Genomic DNA, 23,697 nt, shown 5'->3' on the forward strand with positions numbered 1-23,697 from the left:
TGAGTTAATATTTCTCCTCAGGGGGCATGTTATTAACAAGTGTAGTGGGGACGGTGCAAAAGACTGCTAACAAGTAGCCTTCTGTCACCAAAGGCTAATTCCTCAAAGATAGTTTACGCATGCCTTGCACAGGGCTCCCCTGGTCCCTTACTGCTCCTAGAATATGAAGCATGTTGTCACCTATTTCACAGGCAGAAATTCAGGCAATTGCACTAGAGAGAATAAAAAGCTTTTTGTGTTTATTTAAGCAATTATTATACATCCAGCAATCGGCTTTCATATCTCTCTACAACCTTGTTTGACTGGACCTGTAGTGACACCAGGGGAAGGCTCAGGTCTCTCCATTAAAACATTTCCCCATAGCATGTGTTATTTTCAGGTAGGTTTGTTTCATTTAACTCCTAAAACAAGTGAGCTAGGCCAGCTTCTCAGGCTTTTTAGAAGCTAATTAGGACTCAAGATTTAAAACTTTGAGCTTTTCTAATTCTATTTAACCGTTGTTTTATCTCATTGTTATTCGAGGAGGAAGCAATGAATTGTATCTGTTAAATAATGAATGTGCTGTAATGGAACATATTCCAAAAGTTTTAACAGTTCATTTGCAGTTAATGACAGAGAAAGAAAGCATAAGGAGAAAGGAATGCATCTGTCAAGATGTAATATTGAAAGAATACATTATGATTATAGATTATAATACTAAAAGAATAGATTACTATCAAACATCCTATACAAGTTAAGTAACTTCCAACTTAACTGCAGCTGAGACAGTAATCATTCCAATCACAGCAGAGGAGTAGTTACCCGCAATTTGTAGAGGTGAAACAATTTCACCAGAAAGCAATTGTAGGAGGCATTTAAGGATGGAGAGACTGATGATACCTGATAACTGCCAGCCTTTGCCATAGGCTATGTCTAACCTGAAGGACTGGGAGTACTGTTTCTGGGTTTGGGTAATTATTACAATTACGTGATGATTCTGCACTGACCCAGAGACCACTGTATCCCCATGCTCCATTTCACGACTGGCTGAACAGGACAGGTTTGTCTCAGTCAAGGTCTGGCTTTGGACAGCTGCAGGAACAGGACCCTGGTGAATGCTGAGAGCTCTCATGTCCTTACAGACCTCCTTCCTTTAGGCCACTTCATGCAGACAACTTCAGTTTGCACAAAAAGGCTCTGCAGGCAGGATATATACAGCTTAAATGCATACTGTATTTTTTTTATTGGCAAATGTGAACTAAAGTCAGCTGAAATTTAATGAGCTACTAGGCTAAGCATTAGTATGCTCACCACCTCTAATAGGACTCCCGGAGGCTTTCTGCTCAGGCAGAAAGGTCAGGCAGGTATCTATCAGTCGGGAAGATGGTCAGGCTCTGCTTCTTTCTGAAACAAGTCCTTAACATTGCTGAGTTGCCATCTTCCACCAAACCTGTTTTCTTTCTGTGAGGATTTTGTATCTCTCCTAGTGGTTTTGTTTGTTTGTTTGTTTTTATCTTGAATCTTTAGCTACTCATGATCATATTGATTGCCTTGCATCTTAATTTCCTTAGAGGTCTGAGCCAAATTTAGATGGCTGGGCTCCATCAGAGGAAGGGCTGTGGGTCCTTAGAGCATAGATGATGTGGGTCCTTAGAGCATAGATATAATCACTGAAACCAGGGGTATTTTTACCTTAATTTTTACAAGACTCAGAATTTCACTTGTGGAACAGAAAAATGTATTGCTAGGTCTTTGTTCTCATTTTTGACCAGAGGACCTTTATGAGAGCCAACATGGGAGGGAGATGGAAGACAAAAAAACACTTCAGTATCACTCCCTCTTTAGGGACATGTACATTTCTAATCTTGAATGGTGATACATTTTGAGAAATTTTGACTTCAAATCACATTTTTTAAAAATATCTAAAATATATCTTTACTTTAGAATGCTTCTTTTCAGTTGCACATTTGAATAACTCCAGTTTCTTTTAAATATTATGCTGTAGCTAGTGAAGATTGTTTTCTGAAAAGATGAACAAACAGTTATTGTAATCTTTATGCCTCAGTACATGGAACAAAAGAAAGAACATGCAAATTTAGGGGCGGGGGAGGACCTGAAAGAAATTATAACATTATTCTCTTCTACTGTGTTAGTTAGCTGTAATGCACTATTCATCTGTTCTCAGGCTAGATTAGTTCCCACATTTTTTGAAGTATTGAGTAGTTTACTAAATAGATTATGTATGAAGACATCTGGAATATTAAGATCTTTCTGATGGTTTACTAAAACTGCAGCCTCTATCTTTGTAGGTGTTTCTACAGAAAATTTTATCAGAATTGCAGGTCACTGTTTTTGGCAAAGCGTGTGTCATCTTTCCATATATCTAAACACACTGGGAAACAGCAACAGAATGGTGATCTAGCAACAGTGATTGTGCAGGTGGAGCTAATGCAAGCAGAAATTTATTCACCTGGAAGAGACTTCTCCCAGTTCCTTATAGCCTGCTCCCCTGGCTAGGTTGCTATTCCTTTCCTTGCCCATCCATTCTACCCTTGGAGTGAGCAGGCAGTTGGATTTGATGATCTTTGTAGGTACCTTCCAACTGAACTATTCTATTCTATTCTATGAATTTGTGAGAGCTGTCCAAGCACATGAGCTACTACAGGATTACTTATTTTTGTTAGTATCTTTCAAGGCTTATGGTAACACATAAGACAATATTGCATGCTTTGTGACAGAACTTGAACCTGCAATGTACTGGATGGTAGGAAGGAGGAATAAGGGCTCTTGTTTTCATGTTTGTTTGTTTTCTTCTTTTAAAAAAAAAAAAAAAACTTTTCAAAAATAATGCTATCAGAACATATTTTTTAAGTCCTGAAGCGTAGAAGAGGAATGCCTTATGTTGTACAGTGACAGGTTCAAACATTTTGTCAGTAATGTCCTTTTCCTTTAGTGTCAGTTGATAAGGCATATTTCAACATGAATTTTTAGTTTGTAAGTTTTTGTCAATCTACTTATTGCAAACCATGAAGCACTGAAGAGACACAAGGAAGGCACTGAGACAAGTGGATATTTTTTTTTTTCCTCCTACATTTCAAAATTGTAGAGAATGCTACTGGTTCTGTAAAAATCCTCTCTGTTGGAGACACTGCATTGTCCTATGCTCCCTATATGAGATTAACTTCTTTCACCCCCTCTTTCTCAAGGAAATACTCTCTTCTAGTTTTCAGTAAGAACAGAAAATTATTTTTATTCTTCTTTCATTGTGATTTTTTTTTTACATAACCTTCTGCCCTGCCCACAATCCTGCTTCCCCTGACATCCAGAAAACCCAACATCATAACGTAAGTATTCCCTCCAATACAGACAAAGATCTGAGATGAACCTTGCCTCATGTGAGGCAAGCATGTGTCAGCTCACAGAAAGCTTGATCTAAATCTATGTAAAAGCAACAAAACTATTTCCATTGGCCTCATCAAGAATTAGGTCATGTCTGTTGTATTTACCAGAACCAAAAAATAATAATAATAAAAGGAAATATTTCCTTATATAGGGAATTTTTCATCACAAACGATGTGAGCTTCAGCATCCCTAGTGGATGAAATTATACCTGAGGGGAGAGCAAATGAAGTCTTGAAAAGAAATGCAGACACATACTCTAGCAGCTCTCTGTCGCATATTTAGTAACACTTTAAATTTGGTAACATTTCTCTCTCCTGTCAAATGCTTACATCTCTGGACTTCAGGAAATAAAACATATTTTACTAAATAGCTGTGATACAGTGCTGAGCTTCACTGACCTAAGTAATCTAATGGCTAATCTGGCTATCAGATGCATGTGTTTATAGTATATATTTCTGTGTTCTAGTAGCTGACTAGGGGTGCATTACCAAGAAAATGGATTTGGACCCCCAAGAAAATGGCTCCTGGTACTGGAAAATCCCAGGAAAATCATTAATGCCCATAAATTGCAATTTGAGTGTGCAGATTGGATATTAGGAAAACCTTCATGCAGCACTGGAACAGGGTGCCAATGTGATTGTAAAATCTGTCCTCAGAGATTTTCAGAGTTGATAGATGAAGCCACACATGACCTTATCTAGACTGGGCCTAGTCCTGCTTCAAGTGTGGTGTTGGACTTGATGACCTCCAGAAGTGTCTTCCAACTGACATCCCTATGAGAACAAAAGTGTAAGGAAGTGCAGAACATGTCTCCTAAGTTTTGTAAATATTATCTGGTATGTTTCATTTTCTTCAAGCCTTGGTATGAATCACAATTCTGCTTCAGGCACTTTCTAACCACATCAGAAGATGGTGTCTACCCCATCCGGAGTGAGGAAGCATGCCAAGTTCAAAAGACAATAACACTTTCTCTAGGGATCATGCTTTAAAAGACCTTTTCCTTTAAAAAGATACCCAACCTAGATGGCATCACATATAGTAACTAACCAGCTTGGATTTGTAGTGCAGGAAGGAAGGAACCTTTGAAAGTTTGTACTCTGCAACTGCAAGGAGTGACCTCTAAGGAATGGAGCTCAATATAACTTGGCCTATCTCCTTCTGATTAATGATTTTCCTACTGTGAAAGAAATCTATAGTTGTTAACAAGACTGTCATGACCGCTTGCAAATATCAGTTGCTCTGTTCACTGAACTCTGCTTTTTTTTTGCCTTTTTTTTTTTTTTTTAATTCATAGAGGATATCTTGTTAATAAGAAATTGGCAGCATAATAAATTAACTGCAGCATTTATCTTTCTAAATGCTATGGGATTGTGATATGTGTTTCAAATCAGGTGCACTGAACTCTGAAGTATTTTCTGTCTCCCTGAAAGGCCCACCTTCAACATAAGCAAAATTGAAGCAGAAAGTATCACAGAATTGGTTATGACTTATTTCCAGTATAATACTCAACACTTGACAAGCTACTAAAAACTCATTAAAAGATTACTGCGGTAAGAACCACCTAACAATACCACATGATTTACTTGCAAATACAAACTTAAAAGAAATGTAGGAAAATGAGAATACTGCAAATGAAAATATTTGACAGATGAAGGCATATGTATGTCTTATTTCAAACATTTTTAGTAAGAGCAAAGCATGTGAATGGAGCTTGGTTCCACTTTTCAGTACTTGAGCACACAAAAAGGTCTTTGGAACAAATCTCTTTCCATTTTGAGGAAAGGAACAAATTATTCATAACACTGTCAGCATTCTAAAATAAAATGAAATTCTAAAATACATTTTCAGAGTGAAGTAAATAGTTTCAAAAGTATACCTAAAAAGTAGGAGACCATGACAAATTTGACAAGCAAATTTCCTTCCTGTGCTCAGCTTGTGATGGCATCTATCCTTGTCTTCTTCAGTTCACTCATTCAGCTTGGTCACAGATTTTAAAATGCACATTTTCATGCTTCCTGTCCCTGGTGACAGTTTGTTGTTGTTGTTTTCACCACTGTCTCAGTATCCATTCCTCTTCCTGTATTTTGCAATCAGTGTTTTATATCTATCATACCTCAGCTTCTCCTCTTAAAAAGGCCTGGATTATCTTTTCTTTCCAAGCTCCTCTACTAACTATTTCTCCTTGCAGTCTCAGTGTCTGCAATGTTTCCTCACTCCAATGCCCTGCTCTACCCTCGCCAGCTGCCTTACCTAATACTGAAACTGATCCCACCATGCTCTAACACCTTCTTCCTAGACAAGGCACACAAATGGCCATTTACCCCCACCTTATTTCTGTCTCTCAGTGTCTTGGTGACCACCACCATCTTAGCTTCTCTGGCCTTGTCCGTTCTTGTTCCTTGTCCTGTTGCTCTTCCAAGGGGTTCTTTTCCACTAATGAGCAGGAATATAACTTTTGTTACAAGCAATCAATGTGTTTCATGTATTCTTTTAAACAAGGGCTCCTGCTAAATTCCTGATATCCCATTTCTTTTGTCTTAAAGTTGTATTGTTGTTTCTAACTGGTTAATATAGATTTTCTGTTATTATGAACATCAAAAGGAAAGTCTGGAGACTGTGACAGCAGTGATAATTTTACAATCAATAAAATGCATGTTTTGCCTCAGACCCCAATTTTATCTTTGTAATTTACCTTCTGCCTCAGAAAAATGCTCTGCCAGTAGCTTTCATCCAGTTTGCTCTTTAATATTCCCTACATCGTGAGTAGCATCTCTGAAGTTATTTATTTTTTCACCTGCTTCCTGACTGTGATCAGAAGCTATGCACTTATCTGAACTCCATGCAGATAAGGACATAAATTTATTCCTCTTCTTAGGAACTCCTTTCTTTTTTGTACTCTGGTATATAGATAGAATGAGCTGTATGTCCAGACATCCCCACTGATATGGTGGGAAGGAGATACTGTCGTATCTGTATTTGCAGAGCCAGATGCCATTCTGTCACACGAGCCAATGGCCCACTCCTGATGACTTCTGGAATGTACCAGATGTTGTAGGAGAGACCTCTCTGATGTTGCCTGGTACATGCTGTAGGACAGCATGGTCCAGCTGGCAGACTGCAGTCTTGGATCCCAGCAGCAGGCTAGCTCTGTCTGCAGCTAGGACAGGGAAATGGAAATAGCACTTCATTTGCCAAGTTTTCCATAGGGATGACAGGTTCACTGCAGCAGGAACCCCCTTGATGACAGCAGCAACCAGTCATTTTATAGGGCTGCAGCCATGTGGACTGTCCTCTGCAAAAAAACCTTCTGTTACTGATGCTGATGTGGCTGAGTGTCCAGAAGCTTGTTCTTCCCATTAAAGGAGTAGCCTTCTGTAGATGTGAATGGGATACAGAAAAGCTTTTCATGGCTTCTTGTAGCCAGGATTGGTTCTAGATCAGTCTTTACTCCTGGTAAGGAGTAAATGTAGTCTCTGAGATGGTCCAGATAACTTAGTGCTTGTTCTTCATTCTGTCACTCTCATAGATAGACAGAGGGATAGACAGAGGTTTCTTCTGCCTTGGAGCCAGAAGAAGTTGTCTTGCCTGCAACAGAGAGTTTGAAACTTCATTTCAAAGTATTTGGGGAACTTCGTGACACCTCTGTGAATTCTCCCAGCAGCTGTCCTCAGGCTGGGACTCAGCAACTCGTATAAAGCTCACTGTGGCAGACTGGAGGCTCACTGGGGATGTGGCAGTAGAGTTATGCAGGAATAATGTGGCTCTGAGAAGTGCAATTAGCGGACTAATAAGTATAGAATGAGGGAACAACAGCATGCAGAGGGTAAATAGGTGAAATAACAGTTCAATTCTCAGTAATAAAATAAAAAATAAACTGCATTCCATTTTCTTCTTCTGCATTCTTTTCTTTCATGGTGTCTGCTGTTTAGTGATTTTTATGAGCAGCCCTCAAAGGTTTATAATGCTTTTTTTTTCCGGTGTGGGTGGATCTGTTGCCACTTCAAGTGTTGCCTTTTAATCACAAATGCCATTCAGCTGTGCATGGAGTTTAAGCTCTGTGCAAATCCCTCAGATGTACCAGAACTACTGTTTGTTTAAAGTGAAATCCCTGAGAACTCTGTGAGGTGGAAATCTTTGCAGAACTCTGCTCCGAATTCATGTAGTGCTGTGGAAAACACCCCTATGTCTGATCAGCAGTCAGCAAATATGGAACAAATGGCTTGGGATTCTTATCGTTCAAACCCTAGCAGCTCACACAGGCCATAAAGATATCATGGACTCCAGGAGGAGGGCACAGCTGATATGCAAAGGTGAAGGGGAAGCAGGGAACTTGACAGAAGAGAAGAATGAACATTACAAACTCCTTATCATCCAATGTCAACTTCACATTCTTACCTAGCATATAGAAGAAATGGACAGAGTCATCATTCTAACTATCTCTAGGGGAACACAGAAGCTGTTTCCAGCACGTTGAATCTGAGCTGGTTCCAGACCATCCCAGATCTTGTAGAATAGTTGGCAACATTGGCGAAAAGTGGCAGTTTCCAAAGCCAGGAGATGTCAAGCACTGAGACCACACATATAAACTCTTTATTCATTGCTTTTTGTGTTGATCTTTCAATAAAAAGAAAAGAAGCTAAGATAAAATTGAATACAAGAGAGGTTTTGTTGTTGCCTATAATAAAGTCATTTCATTTGGTATTGATGGGTCATCTGTGCATTAGAGAAGGAGTAGAAAAAAATGTACAACTGGTCTTGCTGTTTATTGTTCTAGTGCTGACATACACCTTGAAGTACAGAAGAGCCAAAAATCCACCCAATACACCCAACAGCATCTAATAACAATGGACTGTGTAGCACGCAGTCTCATGATCCTGAGTTCCTGTTATTATTTGTCAATTGAATGTGACAGTCTTCTCTGATTCTACCTCCAGGAAACTTCTACTTGGACAATGTTCAGTTCTGATGGTTAGGCTGCCTTCTCTATTTTTTGCCACTTTATTTATGACTAGGTTGCACCCATCTGTCGTTAAGACCATTTTCTGTTTAAGCAATTCTTCTCCCTGTGGTGTTGCAGATATGTCCCATGCTCATGACATGGCTTCTCTGTCCTCCTGGTCATCCTGCCATTTGTTCCAAATGTTATGTGCATACCATGGAAATCCTAAGTGCAAAGTGCTGACTACAAAGGGTTAGAGCAGGCTGGAACAAGTTAGGAGAGAGGTACAGCAAGGTGTATTATACCAGAACAACAGCGCTGATGATTGCCAGGCTATCTGTCAATATCCATCTGTCTCTCTCTTTATTTTGGTAGGCGTGTTGATGCATCCTGGAGCTGCACTGGCACGCATCACCATGGTTTCTCATGGTCAGCCTGTGGTTACTTGGCTCTTCCAAGACATAACACTTTCAGGTGTGTTTCCAACAGATAAGAGTGTATGTATAGAAAAAAAACAATCAAACTTTTTCTTCACTTTATATAAGACAATTGCCAAAATCTTTTTTTTTTTTTTCCATATTCTTCATTATTGGCAATCTGTTTTACAACTCAGTAAGACAGTAAGTCTTACTATCGGTGACATAAAGATATCATGATCTAGAATGGATAGGTTAAATTAGTCGTGAACAAATTAACTAGAATCAAATAAACAGACAAGGGTAGACTAAATTATATAAAGAGAGAATAGGTTAGAAGTACTGGATTCAGTACAATAGATATCTCTAAGAGCTATGTTCAGGTAATTTGAAGGACATTCAACAGTTCTTGAACGGTTAACAAAAAGAAATCCTTAACTCTGAGTCTATAAGGTGGTATAGACATGTTAAACACTAATGAGATCCTGGAATACACAAAGGGGAGGCATTTTGATTAAAGGGAGGCTGTTAAAGATGATTCAGATAAGTAAAATCTTATCTGAAATACAGGTACTATAATTATCACTCAAAACACAAATTCAGACTGGAAAAAATAAAGAGAAAAATAGGTATGGATATGAGGGAAATTCTAAGTCCTGTTTATTAGAAACTAGAATTGGCTTTCATTCACTGTAATAGGTGAAGTGAATATCAACCAGCAGCAATATCAACCTTTTAAGAAAAATACTTATATATGACAATGACAGAGACTTTCTTAGGTCAACTGAGAGACTCAGCGTAATATTCTTGATATATTTGATTGAAAACCAGGCATATTTTTCCATAGTGATGAGATAATAGTCACATAGTTTAGAACAGGCATATGCTGAAATACAATAAAAACCTCCTGGAGGAGGGAATCAAGATATGGCCCAGGTTAAACAGAAGACACTCAACACCTTGCAGAGCTAAACGCATCACAATCACAGTCTAACATGGATCATAGCTGGGTCCTTTTCCTAATTATTTTTTGTCATATTTTTTCAGTTTTCTTTGTTGGACATTTTCATCAGTCATACTCCTGACAAAAAGAATGTCATTTTTTATTTACGTACTATTTCTGATTTTTTCCCTGGAGTTAATTTCCTAGATTCAGAAATGTTAATGAATTTTTCTAATAAAGAAAAATCAAACAAAGCTGGCAGAAATAAGGTCAATAAATATGTTATACCATGAGTGCCTGTATTTTTTATCAAATTCATTATGAAGAGTAACCTCAGTGTAGAATGTGTTCACCAAAATCTCAATGAATTTTTGGAAGCTGGCACTTCCATGGCTGCTGATGTTGGCACTAACATACTTTGCATTAGTTTTCCACAGCTGGAGATCTTGATTCACAGACATGAAAAGAATCAAATTAATTTCCTTCTTTTCCCTTTCTTTCATTCCTTCCTTCCTTCTTTCATTTCTGCTTATAAACCCATTTGAATCTCAGTGTAAAATTGTGCACCAGCAGGAAAATGTTGGCTGTGGAATGAGGCAAATGGTCCATTGCACAGAAAAGGAGGCAGTCCAATTTTTTTCCATTGTTAATGTGGAGGCCAAATGGAAATGTATTTATATACAGAGGACTGAAAGGATATATACCCACTATTTAGAGTCTCTGGGGGTGATGCCGTAATGGCTGACATCTAGGTATCTGAACACCAGATTTCAACAAAGCATTGTAGCTTTAAGTTTTCCTCTGAAATCAACTAGGCACCTAAATAAAAATTAAGAGTACAGATGTTGTATTGAATCTGGGCCACGGTGTACTTTCATCCCCTTATTCTCAGTATTGCTGAGGGTGACAGGGCAGAAGGCTCTCACTGAGATCATTTTCAGTCCTGTCAAATGCTGAAAAAGTATTGAAAATTACTGTATGGGTAAAATCAGTTCTAATTAGTCTCTGCTGGAGAATAAAATGGGCAAAGGATAGTGAGGGGAGGATGAAAAAAGAAAAATATCAAACACAGGGCTGGTGTCTGCAGGTTGAATGCATCGTGTTTGGAAGGATGCTTGCAATACCTGTAATTGAGCTAAATACAGCATGTCAGAGGAAAAGCTATTTGCTATTCTAAAGATAAAAAGAGCTTTCTCTTTTTATATAGGTGTGTATAATGACAGTAATAATAATAATTTGACACACATTATGGTAAGGACTCTTTCAGTACTATGTGTCCATTATTTTGTTCACATCATACCCATGGCCAAACGAAGAATCTAGCATGCCTATTCTATAGTTCCTGCTCCTGTTAACGCTGGAGAGAAAGCATTGCTTCTGCAGAGCAGAAAATCTGTGCTTTCTTAGCTCCCCCCTTTCTGGAATAGCTCCCTTCACCCTTCTGTGAGGACCAGAGACGGGGAAGATGTGAGCATCTCTCAGACACTGTTCTGATGGATGGAGAGGGGAACCACGGCCAGGATTTATTTAACACCTTTTTGTCAGGCAAAGGGCAAACACAACTCCTATACAAGAAACAACCTTTTGGGTTTATTTTAAGGAATATTCAACACTTACAAGGACCTGGCTTCAAGTTTGTAACTTTAAAGATCCCACAGTTTACAGAGATTAAAACTTCTGTTCCTTTACTGATGGGGATATTTGTCATGCTGATGTGGCAGACAGGTAGGCGTTCTTTTTGCCTTAATAAGGTGAAGATTTATCTTAGACTTGTGAGAAAGCCACTGTGTAAAGATACATCCTAAATCTATTCCTCAGCTTTATCTTGGCCCAGCATATGGCAGTATAGATTTAGATTGGTTAATCAGAATTCCTCAGGAACTTAGTCCTGTCTAATACCAAGATCATTAATCTTATGTCTGAGAGATACTCTGCAGATCTGTTGTCACTGGCACACATTAGCTATATGACTGCCTCCACTTAGTGAGCAACAATAATGAATTCATTTGCAGGATTTTTTTCCAGACATACATTCATCTCATCTGATGTTTCTTACTGAGCCTTCCCAATGCTAGGAATATCATAGACAACAACTATAATCTACTTTATTTTGTAGGAAAATTTAAAGTATGAATATTAAAATCCAAATTATGCTGAAGACTGGGATCAAAGTTACACTTTGTAAAACAAAATAAAGTTTCATCTTTCTGCCAAGAAACCAGACATTTTAATAGCCTGCTTAATTAGAATTTACTAAGCCATTAAGTTATGTACTAACTCACATATGTTTCCCCTGCCAAATTGTTGTATGCATTGCTACGAACATTTTCACATACCTATATAGAGCATGCATGCAGATGCAAGTGTGTAAGAATGGTAGAATTGGAACTCATTACCTATCATTTTAATCTGAACAGAAGCAAGCTTTGTACCTTCAAATGACTTCAAATTTGTATGCCATAAGCATTGCATTGACCTATCAGCCAGTCTGCAAATATTTCACTTTTACTTTCCCCAAGAACCCTTGAACGCTTTCCAGAAATGTCAGGTTCAAAAATTGAATTTGTGGCTCATTGCTGAGCTGGGACTTGTGCACCTCGAAGCTCTTCCCCAGGCTCAGGTCTTCCTGATCACAGAGAGCTACTCATTGGAAATGAAGAGGGTAACAATGCTTACATACTCCTAGATGTTCATTCTGTGTTGCTCTTCCTCTCAATTTATTGATTTCAGGCTGAGTTCTAAACCAAGAAGCCAAAAGAAATAGTTCTGTAACACTGCCATAGCTAAAATCCAGCCAGACATAGGATAATAAAAAAAAAAAAATCAAAAGTTGCTGGGATCAGCCTACTGTGTTAAATTGCATTGTATAAGCTCATGTATCTTCCTGCTGACAGAAAGTTTATTACAATGCTGATGGCCAGAATGAGATTGTAACTGGTTCTGGCATCATTTGGGAAAGGAGGATAAATCTTTATGAGTGGCAAGGAATGATACAGTTATGATCCCTTATAAACCAGATAGAGATGAATTGTGTTTCTGGTACTGAGGGCTGGCAGGACACTTGATAGAACATGATTACCAAATAAAAAGGTAAGGTGTACTATATACCTCCCTCCAGTCCAGGACATGCTAGAAGTACATCTCTCAAGCCTCCTTTAAAACATTGTGGCCCTTTGCCATGGGTAGCTTACAAATAAATACACTGCTAGAGTCTTAATTTCAGGGGCACCATGAGTATACTAGAAGTTAATAGGCTTCATGGTACTCAGTTCTTCCAAATGTCTGGGCACAGTTTTCCAAGGCACTTATGGTAGAAAGGGAAGATCAGAAAACAAAGTTATACAAATATTACAAAGATTATAACTGTGCGCGCACACACACACACACATTTACACATTCAAGTTCTATTCAAATTTTATAAATGTGAAAAATGGATTTCCTTTAAAAGACTGGCATTCTTCAGAGAATGCTAAATCCAACCCAATTTACCAAGAGCAATGCAATTATCTCTATCAAAAGGCATTACGTTTTCAGATACTCTTAGATTAATATGGAAACGCAATATGAGTTTATAATCTTCACTCAAACAAAGTGGTGTGATGTTCATCCATCAGACAGTGTATCTGGAATAATTGAGAAGCAAAACATTAGCATGATTTAAAACAGTTTATATCATGTAGCTGCAATCTATCATTTGCCAAATACATTTGCAATTTAAATGTCATATATTGATCCCAAAGAAATAGCTACATAGGAAAAAAAGGACATCTTTTTGGGGAAATCTGAAGTTAGTTCAGTTTCAAAAAGAGCTATCTTGCTGAATGCAAGTTCATGACTAAGTTAAAAAAAAAAAAAAAGAGGGAAGTCATTATGGCAAAGGAACTGTTCATATGAAATTTAGTAGATGTGTCAATGTGTGGTTCATTGCATGTCAATAGGTAACCAATAGAAGGTTAATTAAATTACTTACCACAGTTCTTACATTCCTGCAATAAATTTAAGATTCTAACTATTGTATTAAGTAAGTCATTTTCTAAAGACCTGTCAGAAGAAGAAAATTCTTATTTTGATTATATTGTAATCATCCTAATGATATTTCCTTTTCACATCATTAAGCAATAATTCATGGTGCAGTGCAAATAGTTCAGTTTAATTCTGAGAATGTCAAAATCATTTACCTATTTCGAACATGAAACATGTTCCTGTGTCCTGGAAGCAGTGAAGTGTGTTTCTGTCTGATCTTTCAAATGTAACTTTTAATCCAATTTCAGTTTCCACCTCCATGTTCCCCATACACCCCTCCTCTAGAGTTACACTGACAACACAATCACTGAGAATTCACCCCTTTGGATGAAAGCTAATGGTATGTGCTACCATGAAAACTGGATAAAAACAGATACTCTGGTTTGGGGATTTTGTGTTTTTAGTTTGTTTGTTTGTTTCAGATCAGTTTCCTGATCTGAACTTGCAGACTCCATTAAATCCCTCTAGACTGGAAACACAAAATATTTCCTTCACTCAACATGCAGAGGCTGAACAGTGTAAGAGGCACAGGGACTGACAGTTGTACAGGCAGCCCTGTCTGACCGACCCGTCTCAAAAATACATCGTGAAGAATGATTACATAGAAAATAATGTTGCATAAGGAATAAAGTTCAGAGAAAATGTCAATATACTCAGGGTTAAAAAATGCAAAGAAGAGTCTGAAAGACCTGCAGTCACTGCACTTTATAATTTTTATGTCCGGTCAGGGACATCTTTCAAGGGTAGAAGTAATACCTGGAAACATCTTGACCATGTAAAGGAAAAATCACTTAAGCCGCTTGCAAGCCGTAAAGATATAACATTCAACAAGTGCAGCTTATTTCATCTGCATAAACATGTGGGTTGACCCCCTTGCTCCCTGTGGGATGTCTGCCCTGCAGGATGCTCTCTTGGTAAGCGCAGTGAATCAACGAGCACGGTATGGGTATGAGTGCTGGTGCAAGTTGCTGTGCTCTTTTTGAGAGGCACATCTGGGTGCCCCTTCCTCGGTGTCCCAGTGGAGCCCCAAGAGAAAGCAAGGTTCCTTTGCTTCCTTATGGGAGAATAACTGCCCACTTTAAAAAAGTGCATAACTGGAGGTAACTCAAAGGAGTCTTTTTTAAGCATCCAGCAGAAAGACTGTGCAAGTGTAGCAATTATGCCAGTCATGCTGTTCTTCCCTGGGAAGATGGCAGAGGATTGACTCTTCTTGTTTAGGGGCCTGGATTCAGTTTTCCAAAGTGCCAGATACTCAGATACGCTGAGGTGCTTATGGCTCCTGTTGCGCTTCAGCAGTTCCAAACCAGTTCCACAGAATGACTGGAATTGGAAGGGACCTCCAGAGATCGCCTGCTCCAACTCCCCTTTTGTCTTTGCGCTTTTAACAGCTATAATGCAGACTACTTATATCTGTAGCACATTTCTAACATCTATTAATAATTTAACTATCTTCTATAAACTATTTATAAATCAATTCCTAGTAGAAAGCGTATCCAAAAATCCAGTATTTTCCCTGACGTGAAGCAGAGCTCTAAGAATATGGCCCCAAGGGTAGGTACGGAGCACCTAAGTTTTGGACCCAAGCCATAGGTCAGTAAAAGCCCCTTCAAGCAACCTGAACATGCTCTCATAGTCCGTCTCTGGATCTCAGCAGGATGAAAGCCTGGCAGCAGATCACATCAGCTGTAAGGTCTTAACTAACCTATAGTGCAAGATTAGTATTTTAGTAGTGAAGTTAATTGAATATTATGCTTAATAGATTTCACTCTATAGAAACACATTAGATTGGTGCTTTGTGTGCATGATTAAAATAAAGGCACTTCCTAGATTCCTAGATTGCCTTTTACCTATTTTGTACCTCCTGATAGATCAGTTTGGGTAAAATTCTGGCTGATTTTGCCAGAATGAGTCATATCAATACCAAAAAGAAATTTATTTGGTTTAATTTCATTTTACATCATTAAAGAACCCATCTGCTACATAGCCTGGTTTTGAATCTCCTGCACCTGGACTGTAGATGAGCAGAGTTATTTGATTATGGATGGCTCTGAAGACTGCAGTTTCCTAGGGCTACACATGTCATGCTTTCCATGTCCAATGGCATCTCCCCAGGGGTGGTGTGGTGGAACACCACTTGCCTAAGGGAAGCACTGCAAGTGGATATTTGTACCTTATTCTGCTGAAATAATAGCTTCTGTTTGTTCAAAATATAAAATGTTCTTTGCTGTGATTACAATTGAAGTGTACTGTAATGTTTTACTGACCCTTTTAATAGGCAAAATTTAATCTTTCAGTAAGAAAGAAAGCCTGGTATTTTTTCCAAAGTCAGTATACGCTGATCCATGCAATATTATAATACCCTATCACCCTTGACTTGTATTCGTGTTTGATCATTGCTCCATACAAGGAGTGCTGTGGCAGAATTAACTTCCAAAATTATCAGCAGGAGAGAAAACTCATAGCAGGCATGTTTGTTATGTTTATTTGGATTTATACAACAATTTGGATTTATACTTTTGGGTTGATATAATCAGTTAATGATTTTGTTGTTCTGAGAGACATAAAGCTCTTTTGAGTTAATCTTCTATAGCTTTCACCGAATGAAAAAAGAATAACACACACTTTTTTTCCATCTCACCAAACATTCAGTTTTCTTAAATTGCACATCATAATCATCACCTCCACTCAGACTCCCCAGTTCCCTGGCATCCTTCGCTCACCTTCTCTCTTGGTTATCTCTTGTGCAATGCAGCATGGAGACAGAAACTTCTAGTCTTTGGGCTGACATTACTCTTAGATGGATGCATGTCACTTTGGAGTAAAAGTCTTCATGTCCTAATGGAGAGCACTCCAGGTGTTTGAGAGATCTCAAGTTCCACTTAAAGTTGTACAAAAAACATGAACCATGTGCTAATAATTTCATGATTCACAATAGACAGGCCATGCCTCAGAGAACTTAAACCAGGTAAGGAGGAATATTTGCCTTCAATATTGAAGACATTCTTCTATCAAATATTTAAATACTGCACAAATAAGAACGTAGACCCAGGTCTTTAAATCCCTAAAGATGGGGTTCATAAACTACAGACCCTTAGGATTTTCATAAGCCCTATACCCTTTGTGAAACGTTATGAGCATACAAAATGCAATTTTTGCCTCAATAGATACAAAATCACTAATAAAAATTTACAGAGAGCAACCATTTTGTATTCACTCTCTAAACTGCACTATTTTAATGGCAAAAGCATAGAATACACTGAGTACCATGCCAAACTAATTTGTCTTGAACAAAATAAGAACACATTACTCTGGGGGGAAATATTCATTAGAATTGTTTCCATTATACCTGCTTCCTCAGGTACCTCCTACATAACCAACTTGGTGTTTTGCAATTAAGTCAAGTTGTTCAATGCAGTAACTTTCCTTTTTCTCTCCTCCTGTCAGTCAAACCATATTATAAAAGCTTCTTCTACACTCAGCCAGACAGCTTGTTGTAACGTGCTCACTTTTCTCTTAAAAAATAGACATGACATGCAACCCACTGCTCTGTACAGTCTGTCATCAAATCATCTGTGTGGCATAATCCCCACCCTGTTATGTCAGAAAGGTAGAGTGTATTCAGCTGTCTATCACTTCTTTATGCTCGTTAAACCTTTGATGAAGTCAGTGAGCCAAAATAGAATGTGAAAAATAGACCATCCTTTGAAAGCTTTATGAAAGGGTACTCAGACATGCAGTCATTTAAAGGAAAATATAGTATGTAAGCATGAAAAGAAAAATAGGTATCATAGGAGTGCATGCTATTTTTAGCTTCAATTCCCATTAAAATAACAATCTGCATTGTTGGTTATATATTAATGTAAATAACTTCTGTGCAGCTTAATGGCAACTTTACTGTAAGCTTTAGGCAGATGAATGAACTTGAAACAAATAAAATATCATTATCCTACTAATTCATTTAAGACATCATGGAAGATAGACAACTCTGCATTTCTTACCTGTGGGAATATGACAACAAAATGTCTTCTTGGCTATCTTGGGTATTTTGGCATAATCTACTGATAATATATATGTTTTTATCTGTCTGCATAAATACACACTTTAGATCTATGTCTACATTTATTGCATGCATTAATCAATATAAAAATACAAACCCAATGTCATACCAAAGACTGGTGTTCTCAAATGAGGCTCTGCATGATGGATTTGTGTAAATTGTTATTTAGTGTGACAGAGGGAGGTTTCTTTACCCAAGTGGTGAAGAAAAATCCCTAAATGAGGTGTCTTAAACACCCACAGGATTTTAATCTTAAGTATACATATTTTGTGTGCTCCTTGATTCTGAGTCTCTAGGTGCACTTTTTACATGGCTTCAACTATATTTTTCTGCAGCCCTGAGAACTAGAAAATTTACTTCCTTATAACGAAGTCTGAGGCTGATTAATTTCATGACTGTACTGGTTGTCATTAATGTACATGGTTTGCAAGGCTGCCAACAAAATCTTGAGAACTGGCCATCCTTACACAGCCCAGTTTGCTCAGTGGTCTAACAGGCCAGCTGGGGGCCTACTACTACATCTTCACAGGCAGCAAACCTCCCCTTCAGCTAATTATCCTGCTTGGATTTTGAAGATAAATTTAGAAATGTTTGGTCTCTGCATGACTATTCGCAATAAGAAGTGAGTGAGGCATGTTCTCCTGATAACCTCTGAAGGTCAGCATCTGAAGAAGCAGTAATTTTAAGCCACTAGAAAATTGACACTTCATGTAACTTTATCTACAACAATGTTTAGGATTCAGGAGAGAAGATGCAATGAAAAGTCCTCTGTCCTTCCTACATAAAGAGCCTTTGCTAGCTGAGAGAAGTAATCTTCCCCTTTTGATTTAAATATGCTTTTTCCACCACATAAAAAATAAAATAAATCATAACTTAATGTCCACCAAAATACAAATACAGGTAGCCATCAGTGAGTAGAATATAACATAGGTTTTAAAGATGAAAACTACTTTCATTTTAATGGTAGAATTCAAGATGACTTGAAGAACCCATTGACACATGCACTGTTAAACCTATGTACAGCCTTTAAGTATGTGTCTTTGTTAGCCAGTAGTGCTGAAAAGCAAGAACAAATCTCTGCAATGCAGAACAGTGTGCAACAAATGGGCATGATTGGAGATTTGCTTCAAAAGCATGCTTCTGATCTAAACTAAAGTGCTATTGGAGAAGTTGCCTTTGTCTCCTTTGCCTAAGGACCTCAGCAGTCCTTATCCATAAGGATTAGAGGAGGTGATCAGAGTATTAGAGAAAGAAGGAAAAAAAAAAAAAAAAAGAGAGAGGATGCATTTGTTACTTGCCCTACCTTCAGGCAAGTAATAAAAAACAAGCTAAAAACCATTCTGAAGACGAATGATTGTTTCTCTGAATTTTTTGTGCAGTCAGTATCATTGCAGAATATTTTGCATCTCTTCACTTGTTGGCATACAGATTGGACTAGTGGATGTGAGCATTTATCATCTAAAAATTGTGATGGCAGGCATGGGCAAATGCAAAGACAACTGGAGTGCCCTTTCCCACCACTATGTTATGTTTGTTTGGTCATGCGCATAATGACTTAGATGAAACATGTCTGAAGTTTGGTGGTTACACTGGTACACCCAAGGCAGGTAGAAACAAAGAAATCGAGTTTTTGAGCTGGAAGAGAAAGGTCACAAGTGTTATATTTCGGAGATGAGAAGAAGACGACTAATTAAGAGGTGAGAGTAAGGCCGTCGAGGCTGTGGCAGTGAGGCAGTCACATGCATGACATCTACCACGAAGTAAGTACAACAGCCCCTGTTCAAGAAAGTTCTTTTGAGCTATTTTGCATTGTTTGTTTGTTTTTTTTTGTTTATTTCCTTGTTTCAGTTCTCCAAATGCAGTGCAGTAAATGTCATGTGGAAATGTATGCAGCTAGACTCTGTCACAAAACCTCTGTTCACTGGAAATTAGTTCAACTCTTCAGTTACAGCAAACACCATCCTAAGCATTATACTGATTTTCAGAGCAACAAACATCAACTTTTCATAGAAAAAGCCAAATTTATCTAGATTTATTTAACTCTGAAGCATTCAGTCACAAAGAAAACTGCCTTCCTCCACTGCATCCTCGTGGACAAATCTGTATCACTGGGTTTTTCCTACATCAGTCACAGTTTGTTGCTCTGCAAAAATCATACTCTGTAGATATTACAGCAGCCAAAATATCTAATTACTCCATGTGTATTATATCTTTTTAGGCAGCAGGAAGAGGACAAAAGTACTTCTTATTATGCTGCTAATTATATATGTATATGCAGACAGAAATAGGCAACGGAGCATGAGGAAGACAAAAAAACAAAACAAAGGGTTGTGTCTAGTATTCCTGTCCCTCTTCTGTGAGTTTGGTATGAAAACAAGAACTACATATTCTGATATGCCCTCTGTGAAAGTCATCACTGTTTTATGATTCAAAGGAATATAATCAATTGCTTTAGCCTGCCACTTGTTTTAACTCTGGATTGTTAGCATCTAATGCAATTAGAAAGATGATTACAGACTCAAATCTACCCATCTACTTCCTCAAAATCATGATGAACTATCCTTATGGCATTCATAGCACGTGTTTGTTTGTCATACACTTCTCATAATGGGGATTCAGCCATCTTCCCAGCCTCTGCCCATCAATGCTTTTATATCCTTGCTAGTAGAACAGCTTAATGTATGAGCCAAGTCTTGTCTGTTGCAACTTAAGCCCATCTCAACCTTAGTGAACACCAAAAAAAAAATAGTTTATTTTCTTCCTACTTACTGCAGCTCCTTTTATACCTAAAAATTGCTCTCACATCCCTTTCCCTCTGCTTGGACCTAAAAATTTACACCTGGAACTTTTTATGCATCTTTTACACCTGGAACTTTTTATTTTTTATTTCCACTGAGTTTTGAATGGCAGTATTTCTTAACAGATATTTGTACTTGAAGTTTTGCTTCTACAGACCTAGGATCTGTACTAAAGCCTTTCTGAAAACCTGCATTTCAACACTGAAAGTCTTGCATGGCAAGTACCAAGCCACAAACCTGGGCCAGTGAAATAAAGGCATTTCTAAACTCATGCATAAGAAATGAAGCTGATACACAAGGGATTACATGAAGGCAGAGAGAATAAGGCAGGAAATTAGAAATGGATAGACTGGTTCCGTTTAAATGAAGTTCTTACTAAAGGGAAACCAAAATTAAACATGCTGAAGGCTCAGAAAAGTATCATGTGCAACTCTCAAGCTCATCACTCTTCTGTCAGCAGTTTTCTCTTTTGGAGAGGTCTGCTCTTCCAGCTGCCAGCAGGTGCTTTGTAGATACTGCAGAGATGTGCAAAAAACTTCAAGCAACTTGAGGAGAAGCATTCTGACAGCCCCACAGGTTCTGCAAGAGGACTGATCAGGGCAGAGGCTGAGGGGCTTTGCTCTCAATTGCAAGCACACTTTGCTTACAATTTACATGCTGATGACAAACTTGGGCACAAATAAATTCCCCACTGACTGTCTGGTGGTGATTATAACCAACCTGCTTTTTTTTTTTTTTTTTTTCCTGTTGGTCTTCACTTCACTGGCTTCATTACTTTAACAAAATCCTATGCAAAGTGTCTGAGACAAGATCCTAGAATTCACAACCATTTTTTAATTCATTCCTAATTCTTCAGTAGGAATAAAAGACTGAAAACAAACTGCATAGAAATTGGATAAGAAACTTAGTAAATGATTTTTTGTTAGAGAAATATCTTAGCATGAAGATTCATGAAGTTATGTTTCTACAAAGATTTAGTCATTAGAATTACAAGGGACAAACAATCTCTCCATTGCAAACAAGATTTTTTTTCACATTGTATCTCATTGGAATATGTTTTTCCTCCTGCTCTAAGTCACCACCAGTTCAATCTAATACACGATTATGAAAAAAAATACTATTCATCCCTCCATTTACTGTTACATTTATGGATGGAGAAATTCAGTGGTTGATAAAAACAATTCTTGAGCAATAAAATAGTTGATTATAGTTCAGGGGAAAAACAAATGTGTATTTTTTTTGTGTGTGTGTGTGTGCCTGTACAAATGATAAATAAGTAACCCAAGGATTAAATTCTGAAAATGACAGAGCTGTTTATTTGAGCAATGCGAGCAGCACTAGGTGTTAAGTAAATAATTCCAATATGAATTGGAATGGGTCTGCCTGTAGAACTGTTGGTGTAGTGCTCTATATGTACACCATCTCTGTAAAAATGCTGTCTGAATGGTCTTTTCTACTAAAAATTTGCCCTAACCTTAGCAGCATTGCCCCCTCTTGAGGGACATACCAAGAGACATACAGCCTTCTAATTCAGTTCAGTCAGTGCCAAAAGTTGGAGATCAAAACAAAGGCAATAGATAGACCGTCAAGGAGGCTGGGTATCTGTGGGTCTCACCCAATTCAACGGAACAGCCAATAAAGGGAAGCTATAACAGCAAAAGTATCAAGACATAACAATAAATAGAAGATAGCTTAATGAGGCTGTCTTCACCCCAATTATGTTACGTGTTTCATCAAGTTCTCTAATACCCAAAGCTTTTGCTCTAGGTAATCACTGAGGGTGCATTCGAAGAACAATATGCTCTGAAAAATGAGAACAGATGCTTAAGCTATGAGATCTCTTCTTAATTCACTAGAGAAGGAAGAAGAAGAAGAAAAAAACAATACTTTCTAGACAAAGCAGAAATATTAAATCATTAAAGATGTATGTCACAAGGTTTTATGTATTGTCAGATCATAGCAGCTCTGGGCATATGAGGCCACATTGCATACAGTATTGTTTAAATATAGTTTTCTGTCTCATTTCCCTATGCTTCTTCTTCCAGATATATAATCATTATTACTAATATAATATTATTTGTATCGTTTTTAGAAAGAACACAAGCAACCAATCCACTGGAGATCAAGACATGAATAATCAACATCAAGGGAAAATTTATAAAATGTTTCCTGGTGTTACTACACCCACTCAAGCTCCAAGGAAAATGATTATCAATACTTCATACTGAACTCTTATCAGTTGCCTTAAGGACTGTGCTGTTATGCAAAATTACATATAATTTAAGATCAAAAGAAGCATATTAGCATGTAAAATTTGTCTTTCTGATAAAATTAATAATAACAAAGATAATTGACCTGCTTATGAAAGATAATTGCCTCTGAAGAACAGTTAATATTTATTAATAGTAAGCACACATAAGGATTACTAACTTAATAAGCCACATATGAACTAATATATTGAAGAAATCATGAAAACATGCTGTGTTCATATTTAGATTTTATTTTTTAAGCTTTCTAGGTTTCCCTGTGATAAATAAAATTGAAATAGATATTCATAAGTTGGCCATATTTTATTAAATCTTCTGTATGTGTACAAAGCTCATATATTATTAACTATTTTTAATGATCTGTTTTAAAACTTGAGCCGTGGCTTCATCAAAGGAGCTCAGTTATCTCCCAATTGATTATCCATTATCTTGCTAAAATGAAAGAAAATTAGTTCTTTTGAAAGAAATGATTGCCTTAAGAATTCAGCAAATCTATCCCATAGCCAAAAAAAAAAAAGAAAGTTTTAAAAAAAAAAAAAGGAGCAAACAATGAGCAATGTATACCCTGTGGGGTAGAAAAGAAAGCCTACTGTACTAAGCAGTAGGAAGAAAACAATTATGAAGTAACTGCTCATCAAAAGGTTGTTTCCTACCTTGCCAAATTCTGCATTACCCTGTAACTTTCTGACCTTATGTGGCACTCCCAATTGCTCAGTAGAATGGCTGTGCAAAATGAGGATAAATGGCTGAAAGGCAGGGCAGCATGGAGAAGTTGCCATTTGTGCAATAATAGAGCTTTCCTCCAACAGCCATTTGCAGAGTCCTGGGCTGGGAACCAACAGAAAGCATGTGTTTTGCTAAGACTAGGAATTT

General features: G+C 37.7%; 1 long non-coding RNA gene across 5 annotated transcripts in view; it reads left to right on the plus strand.

Annotated features, from left to right (window-relative positions):
* The window catches only part of LOC121068952, a 65,848-nt gene extending 42,740 nt beyond the window's left edge, over window positions 1-23,108 (plus strand). For 3 of the 5 annotated variants that reach the window (XR_005819161.1, XR_005819159.1, XR_005819162.1), the window contains 2 exons: window positions 8,696-8,794; window positions 22,650-23,108. This is a non-coding gene — a long non-coding RNA (uncharacterized LOC121068952). The remainder of the gene's footprint in view (window positions 1-8,695; window positions 8,795-22,649) is intronic. The other 2 variants (XR_005819160.1, XR_005819163.1) reach the window with 1 other exon arrangement.
* The last annotated feature ends 589 nt before the right edge of the window (window positions 23,109-23,697 follow it).

This window comes from Cygnus olor, chromosome 4 (assembly GCF_009769625.2).
Source record: "Cygnus olor isolate bCygOlo1 chromosome 4, bCygOlo1.pri.v2, whole genome shotgun sequence".
Lineage (NCBI taxonomy): Eukaryota > Metazoa > Chordata > Aves > Anseriformes > Anatidae > Cygnus > Cygnus olor.